General features: G+C 32.1%; 1 non-coding gene across 1 annotated transcript; it reads right to left on the minus strand.

Annotated features, from left to right (window-relative positions):
* Window positions 1-2,986: 2,986 nt before the first annotated feature.
* Window positions 2,987-3,093, minus strand: LOC139873858 (small nucleolar RNA R71). The gene has a single exon (XR_011767572.1). It is a non-coding gene; the product is annotated as a small nucleolar RNA R71 (small nucleolar RNA).
* Window positions 3,094-7,963: the final 4,870 nt, after the last annotated feature.

Raw genomic sequence — 7,963 nt, forward strand, 5'->3', positions numbered from 1 at the left:
TAAATACTAATAATTGTTCATTTGACCGGACACGGGGATGGATTAATAGTCACTGGACTCATTAAAATAGGGGTGGATTACATTCAAGGGTAATTGGTGTAATTGTTAACAAAGTATTAAAACTTTGGATTACACGCAGTCGATAACCTGGTGTATTCATTAAACAAAGTATTAAGACCTTGTTACAGTTTAAGTCCCCAATTAGTTGGAATATTTGACTTCGGGTATAAGGTTAATTTGGCGAAGACTCTCACACTTTATAATTATGACCGATGGACTATTATGGACAAAACCAGATGGACATATCGAATAATCCAAGATAAAGGACAATTAACCCATGGTAATAAATTAAAATCAACACGTCAAATATCATGATTACGGAGGTTTAAATAAGCATAATTCCTTTAATTTATATCTCATCGTACTTTTATTTTCCGTCATTTTATTTATAGTACTTTAAATTATCGTACTTTTATTTTATCGCATTTTTATTTAACGTCATTTACTTTACGCTTTAAATTAAGTTATATTTATATTTTGCTTTAGGACTTAAAATCAACAAACCGGTCATTAAACGGTAAAACCCCCCTTTTATAATAATAATAATACTACTACTTATATATATATATATATATATATATATATATATATATATATATATATATATATATATATATACACAAATATAGTTGTAAAATAAATATAGCGTTAAACTCAGCTAGCTCCCTGTGGAACGAACCGGACTTACTAAAAACTACACTACTCTACGATTAGGTACACTGCCTATAAGTGTTGTAGCAAGGTTTAAGTATATCCCATTCTATAAATAAATAAATAACTTGTGTAAAATTATATCGTATTTAATATTATTTCGTAGTAAAATATAATCTATTTCGTACTACACCTCGCACACATCAAGTATTTTTGGCGCCGCTACCGGGGATGAACGCCGAAGCGAAACGCTATATATATAAAAAAGATTTTTATTAAGTTTTAATCTATTTTTGTAAAAATATATTTTTATATAAGTTTTAAATATATAAAATAGAAAAATAAATATAAATATATATATATATATATATATATATATATATATATATATATATATATATATATATATATATATATATATATATATATATATATATATATATATATATATATATATATATATATATATATATATAAGTTATAAATAATTAGTTTATAAAATTATTTCTAATTTAAAGTGTTTAAAATTTAAGTTTTAGTTAAATTATATAACAGTTTCTATAAATTAAAATTTTTTTATAAATTTCTAACTGGACTAAAATAAAATTCGAAGCCCAAAATAATATTTAAATTAAGTTGGGCCGTACTGTTTTAGCCCAACACTCGAGTCCAGTATTGTTGACTTCCGTGATCGCGGAGAAGAACAAGCAAACATCTACGCGATCGCGTAGCCTGTTCTGTCAGGAAACATAGTACCCATTAATTACAGAATTAGGGTTTAATTAATAATTATTATTATTATTTACCCTAATTAGGGTTTTTAATTAATAATTAGTTTTTAAGTTTAGTCTTAATATATAATTTATATTTTTTTCTGTCTAAATATTATTATTAATTATATAAATTAATATTTTTATATAACAATAATATAAAAAATAATATTTTTACATAAAATTTTATTTTAAAATTTTTATATAATTTGCATCTTTTTATTATTGTGTACGTAATTTTTAATATTATCATTCGTAATATTAGTTTCGTAATTTCATTTTACCTTAGTTTAAGTTTAGTTTTTAAGTTTTTGTCGTACAATCCCTTAAGTGCTTTTTCTTTAGATTAAGATTTAGGCGCTTTAAAATTTTGCGACGCAGTTTATAGATTTTAGTGCTTTTTAAGTAATTGCCGTTTTCTGTTTAGAATTCCTTTTAAGCTTTAATAAATTTAGACGCAAGTTTTAATTTTTAGTTTTTAGGCTTTTAAGTTTCGACGATTTACTTTCTTTTTATTATTTTTCCACCTTTCTTTTCTACACTCTAGTTTTTAGGACATAAAATTTTCTTTATTTTTTCGACGAAAAATTATTTTAAGCGGTTAAATTGGTAGACATCCAAAATTTTCTAGTTCGTAGTAATAGTTGGATTTGTTAGTGGCGAGTTGTGAGCTTCCGATTTAAAGGGTCCTGGCTACCTGCTGCATCTATTAGCTATTCGAAACGTGGGCAAAATTAGAAAAGTCTATTAATTTGATAGCTTGTATAATTTTTATCTTTTATAACTAATAGGATATTCAGTGAATGCACCGAGCAAAACGTTCACCACCTTTCATACGTTCACCACCTGTAACTCGATCAAGACATCTAGCCAACATTGTCGCCGTTGATTTTTCTTTAGAATTGTCATCTAGTCGACCAAGTACTCCAATTTAAATTTCCTATAATCCATTTTTTTAACCCGACCTCACAATTGAGAATCCGGAGGATATTCAGGGACAATTCAGAGATCCTGAACCACTAATCATTCCTCCTGAACCACAAATCACTCATCCAGAGATTGTCGAGGAAGAAACCATTAAGTTAGAATCCTCTAGTGATTCAGATTCAACAAATTCAATCATGAAAAATCTGGAACCTTTAAGTATGGAAGACCGAATGAGAGCTAAACGCACTGGCCAAGGTCATGCAATTACTCAACCAGATATTAATGCACTAGATTATGAAATCAAAGGACAAATCCTACACATGGTAACTAATCAATGCCAATTTAGTGGTGCGCCGAAGGAAGATCCAAACGAACATCTTCGTACCTTTAATAGGATATGTACTCTATTTAAAATTCGAGAAGTGGAGGATGAACAGATCTATCTCATGTTATTTCCCTGGACTTTAAAGGGAGAAGCCAAAGATTGGTTATAATTGTTACCTGAAGGGGCGATTGATACATGGGATGTCTTAGTTGAAAATTTTCTTAAACAATTCTTTCCGGCATCTAAAGTCGTGAGACTCCAAGGAGAAATTGTTACGTTCACACAAAAGGAAAATGAAACTCTATATGAGGCATGGACAAGATTTGGAAAATTGTTGAGAGGATGTCCTCAACATGGTTTAGACACTTATCAAATAGTACAAATATTCTACCAAGGATGTGACATTACTACACGAAAAGACATCGATATAGCAGCTGGTGGTTCCATTATGAAGAAAACCGCAACTGAAGCTTACAAAATTATTGATAACACTACTTCCCACTCACATGAGTGGCACCAAGAAAAAGACATCGTTAGATCATCTAAAGCGGCTAGAGTCGATTCTAGCCATGACTTTGATTCCATTTCTGCAAAGATAGATGCCTTCGAGAGACGAATGGAAAAGATGACTAAAGATATTCACGCAATACGAATTAGTTGTGAACAGTGTGGAGGACCACATTTGACAAAAGATTATCTCAGTATTGAACAAACAATGGAACAAAGAGAAAATGTTTCATACATGAACCAAAAGCCTGGAAATAATTATCAAAATAATTATCAACCGCCAAGACCAAACTACAATCAAAATTAGAATTATAATCGAAATGTTCCATACAACAACCAACAAGGTCCTAGCAATCAACAAGTATCTAATAATACTTACAATCAGCAAAGACCTATTTTTCCAATTAAACCACCACAAACCGATGATAAAAAACCAAATTTAGAAGATATGATGTCGAATCTAGTTGAATCTCAAACGCAATTTTTCACATCTTAGAAACAAACGAATGAACAAAATGCTCAAGCATTTAGAAATCAACAAGCTTCAATTCAAAATCTGGAACAAGAAGTAAGCAACCTAGCAAGGTTGATAGGTGAAAGAAAACCGGGGAGTCTACCTAGCGATACAAATACTAACCCCCGGAATGAAACAGCTAAAGCCATTACCACAAGAAGTGGTATTACACTTAAACCACCTGAAATGCCTGAAATTTTGATGACGCTATTCCTACTACACAGGCACCACAGCCTGAGCAAGAGAAAGAATCAGAACCGGTAGTTGAAAAGGTTAATGAAGATAACACAGTTAAGGCAAAACCTTATGTTAAACCATACCAACCTCCGCTTTCTTACCCAAGTAAAATGAGGAAAGAAAGACTTGAAGCCGAGCAATCCAAATTCTTGGATATGTTTAAACAAGTAAATGTCAATCTTTCTTTCATTGATGTGATTTCAGGAATGCCAAGATATGCTAAATTCTTGAAAGATCTAATCACAAATAGAAAGAAAATGGAAGAACTCTCGGCTGTTACAATGAATGCTAATTGTTCTACAGTACTGTAGAATAAGATACTAGAAAAATTATCAGATCCAGGAAGTTTCACAATTCCATGTTTTATGGGTAGTCTTAGTTCAATAGAAGCATTGACAGACTTAGGTGCTAGTATAGATTTAATGTCATATTCATTATACGCTAAACTAGACCTCGGAGAATTGAAACCAACACGAATAAGTATACAACTAGCAGATCGATCAGTAAAATATCCTAGAGGGATAATGGAAAACATGCTAGTTAAAGTTGGTACTTTAGTATTTCCGGTAGATTTTGTTATTCTGGACATGGAAGAAGATTCTCGAGTTCCTCTCATATTAGGAAAACCATTCTTAAACACGGCTAAAGCAATAATAGACGTGTTTGGTAAGAAATTGACCCTAAGTATAGAGGACGAGTGTGATGACCCGGAAATTTCTGACCAAATTTAAACTTAATCTTTGTATGATTAACATTTCCGACACGATAAGCAAAGTCTGTAAAACTGAATCTCAAAATTTTTGAACTACTTTTATATATTTAAATACCCTTCGGTTGTTTTCGACGATTCGTGAACAATTATATGTAAATAGATACATATATACTATAACTTGAAAATGTAACGATGTATTAATTATTTGATACCGTACATTAAACTTATTGGTTTAAATATCTATTTGAATATATATGATAAGTTGAAATATTTATTATTAAAATTAATTATAAATAACTTCCAATGTGTATTTAAAAACTGATTTATGTATATTAAAAAGATATATACATATATATAATTTCAAGTTATTTAGTAAACGATAGTAACATTCATTTATTGATTCGATTGATATTTAGATAAGTTAACTAAAGCGTTTAAGATGAACCAGTAAAACACTAATTTGCTACAGTATTTTCAAATTGCTACAGTACCCAAAATTCTACATTGTCTTCGATATACATACAGATATTTTCATAAAGACTGTAACAAAAATTCTTTGTACAAAGTATTAATTGTGAAATTTTTTTTTACGGGTAGGTAGTACCCGGGAAATATTTAAGTTTGCAATTAATATGTTGCACTGTACATTCTTCAACTTTGATTCAAAAATTATTAACAATACGCACAATGATATACAATCATTTTTATACAAATTCAATTACATATTCTGATATTGACGGATCAGAATCCAAGTCAAGATTTAACAAGTGACATCATTCTTAGATCTTTACATCTTTCAAAGCTATACTTTGACTTCAAAACTATGCAAGATCCTTTAGCATTGTTTTTAACAAAAATAACCTTGCAATTCCTTTTCAAAGTATCCAGTTGTAACACCCTAGGCAAATCCCACATCACCCACGAACATGAGTGATCATGGGATTATAAGGTAATACTCACGCTTAAATGACACAACGCGTTTTGGGATCACATGCTAAGTAGAAGTGCGAGTACGTTGTGGTTAAGCGTGCTCGGACTAGAGCACTACCAGGATGGGTGACCTCCTGGGAAAGTGCTTCTCGTGTATGGTCGCCAAGAAAAAGCCGTGCGCCTGCGGGCAAAGCGGACAATATTGTGGTCATGTTAAGCTGGGGTGTTACAGAATGGTATCAGAGCCACTCATGTGCCGTTGGGGGTGGTGGGGCAAACCTCATCGAGGATGATGAGTCCCTAGGGGGGGTGAATGTAACACCCTAGGCAAATCCCACATCGCCCACGAACATGAGTGATCATGGGATTATAAGGTAATACTCACGCTTAAATGACACAACGCGTTTTGGGATCACATCCTAAGTAGAAGTGTGAGTACGTTGTGGTTAAGCGTGCTCGGGCGAGAGCACTACCAGGATGGGTGACCTCCTGGGAAAGTGCTTCTCGTGTGTGGTCGCCAAGAAAAAGCCGTGCGCCTGCGGGCAAAGCGGACAATATTGTGGTCATGTTAAGCTGGGGTGTTACACCAGTATTATCAACCATTCAACCAGTCAACAACGACCTTTCAGACTTGTAATTTTGGCATATACGTTTTTGTTACTGGGGAACCTTTCATGTTGCACCACATTAACAGTAAAGGTACCAGCAAATTCATTAATCTGTGACGTAAAGTCTCTCTGAAAAACCATTATAATTGTTCGTTGAAACCCTATCATGTACTCATCCACATCTTGTAACGGTAATTGCCATTATAACTTCCGAGAATTAACAATCAGTATTTTGAATCTCGCAGCATTTTCTACGACAACAGTTATATATAGATAACATCGATCTTCTAGACTTACAGATTTCGAATGTGAAGTTTTTGAAAAACACCTTAAACTATGAACTAGTTCTCGAAATCTTGAAAAAATGCTGATGAAGCAGCAAAAACTGTAAACGACCTTAACAGTAAAAAGTTTGATGATAAAGGATAGTGTGCTGGCAAAGCTCAGAAAAAGAGAAAGTTTAGAACTGGAAAACGGATTGAGCAAAGTATGAAAGAGGCTGTGGATAAATCACAAGGACGAAATCTGCCTTCAAAGAATCCAAATGATTCAGTATCTGCTGAAGCCATTAACGAATACCTTGCTTCCGAATCTAAACCCTTGCGGACAATATTCTTCATCATCCTCTGATATTAGAAATTCTAAGATATCATCGTATCTTTCATTATAAATATCCTCCATATTTCTGGAGATAATTTCATAATCATTCGTATCGAAAATCAATTTTCTCCTTGCGATATCTGTGTTACATCATAAAAGAAACTATTTTAGTTTCTAAATTCTGAAACTTTCAAGTTTAAAATATGAATATTTTGGAAGTGGTGTTGGGAGCTGAAGCATGATTTAGTATAATATAATGACACTTGATCAACGTGATTATATTACAGTAAGTCATGCTGAGTTTCTAATGGAACGTGATAAAGGTTCTCAGATCATACCCTCATCATAAATCATGTTACATAACTTTTTCATTTTATATAATCTCTAAATATATCAAGAAAATATATTTCTTGATGATTCGGTCTTTTCCAGGTATTCTGGTAATTTGACAAGTCAGATTGTGCCATTACCGTTTCTTTCTTAGAACATTAATTATGTTCATTTCGAAATTATACCTACGAATTCTGGACCATTATTCGCTTGACTTGAAGTCGGGAAGGAAAAACAAAAGCATGGAACTCCTAAATATAAGGAAAAATATAAAGCCTGACAACAACACATATATTACAAACCGTTTATATCAATGCGTATAGCAATATAAAGACACGGGAGAATGAAAAACACTATAACCCTAAGGTAATGGTAGAAGAAAGTAATTTCCTCTGGTGGTAGATGAAAAAGAAGAATGAAAGATATGAAAGTTAGGAGAATATCAAGAATCAGAACTGGATGAAGCATTTCACAATCTTTTGAAAGTATGAAATGAGGAAGAAGATATAGGAGTAGTGAAAATAATGAAACGGAAGAGGTCAATTTATAGCAAAATATCGGACGCAACAATAGAGGCAGATTACGCATTTAATCAAAAAAAATCCTAATTTCCGCAAATTCCGAAAAATCAAATCTTTTTTAAATTATGAAGATTTTCTATTCCTTAAATTCCGAAAATCAATCGTTACTACATCAAGAGATAAGACGAATCTCTATTCTCCATTTCACTCTATTACGATAACTTCTCACATACGATTCGAGTAATCGGATTGTTTTATCCGTATTATTCAA

The sequence above is a fragment of the Rutidosis leptorrhynchoides genome, chromosome 10, assembly GCF_046630445.1.
Source record: "Rutidosis leptorrhynchoides isolate AG116_Rl617_1_P2 chromosome 10, CSIRO_AGI_Rlap_v1, whole genome shotgun sequence".
Lineage (NCBI taxonomy): Eukaryota > Viridiplantae > Streptophyta > Magnoliopsida > Asterales > Asteraceae > Rutidosis > Rutidosis leptorrhynchoides.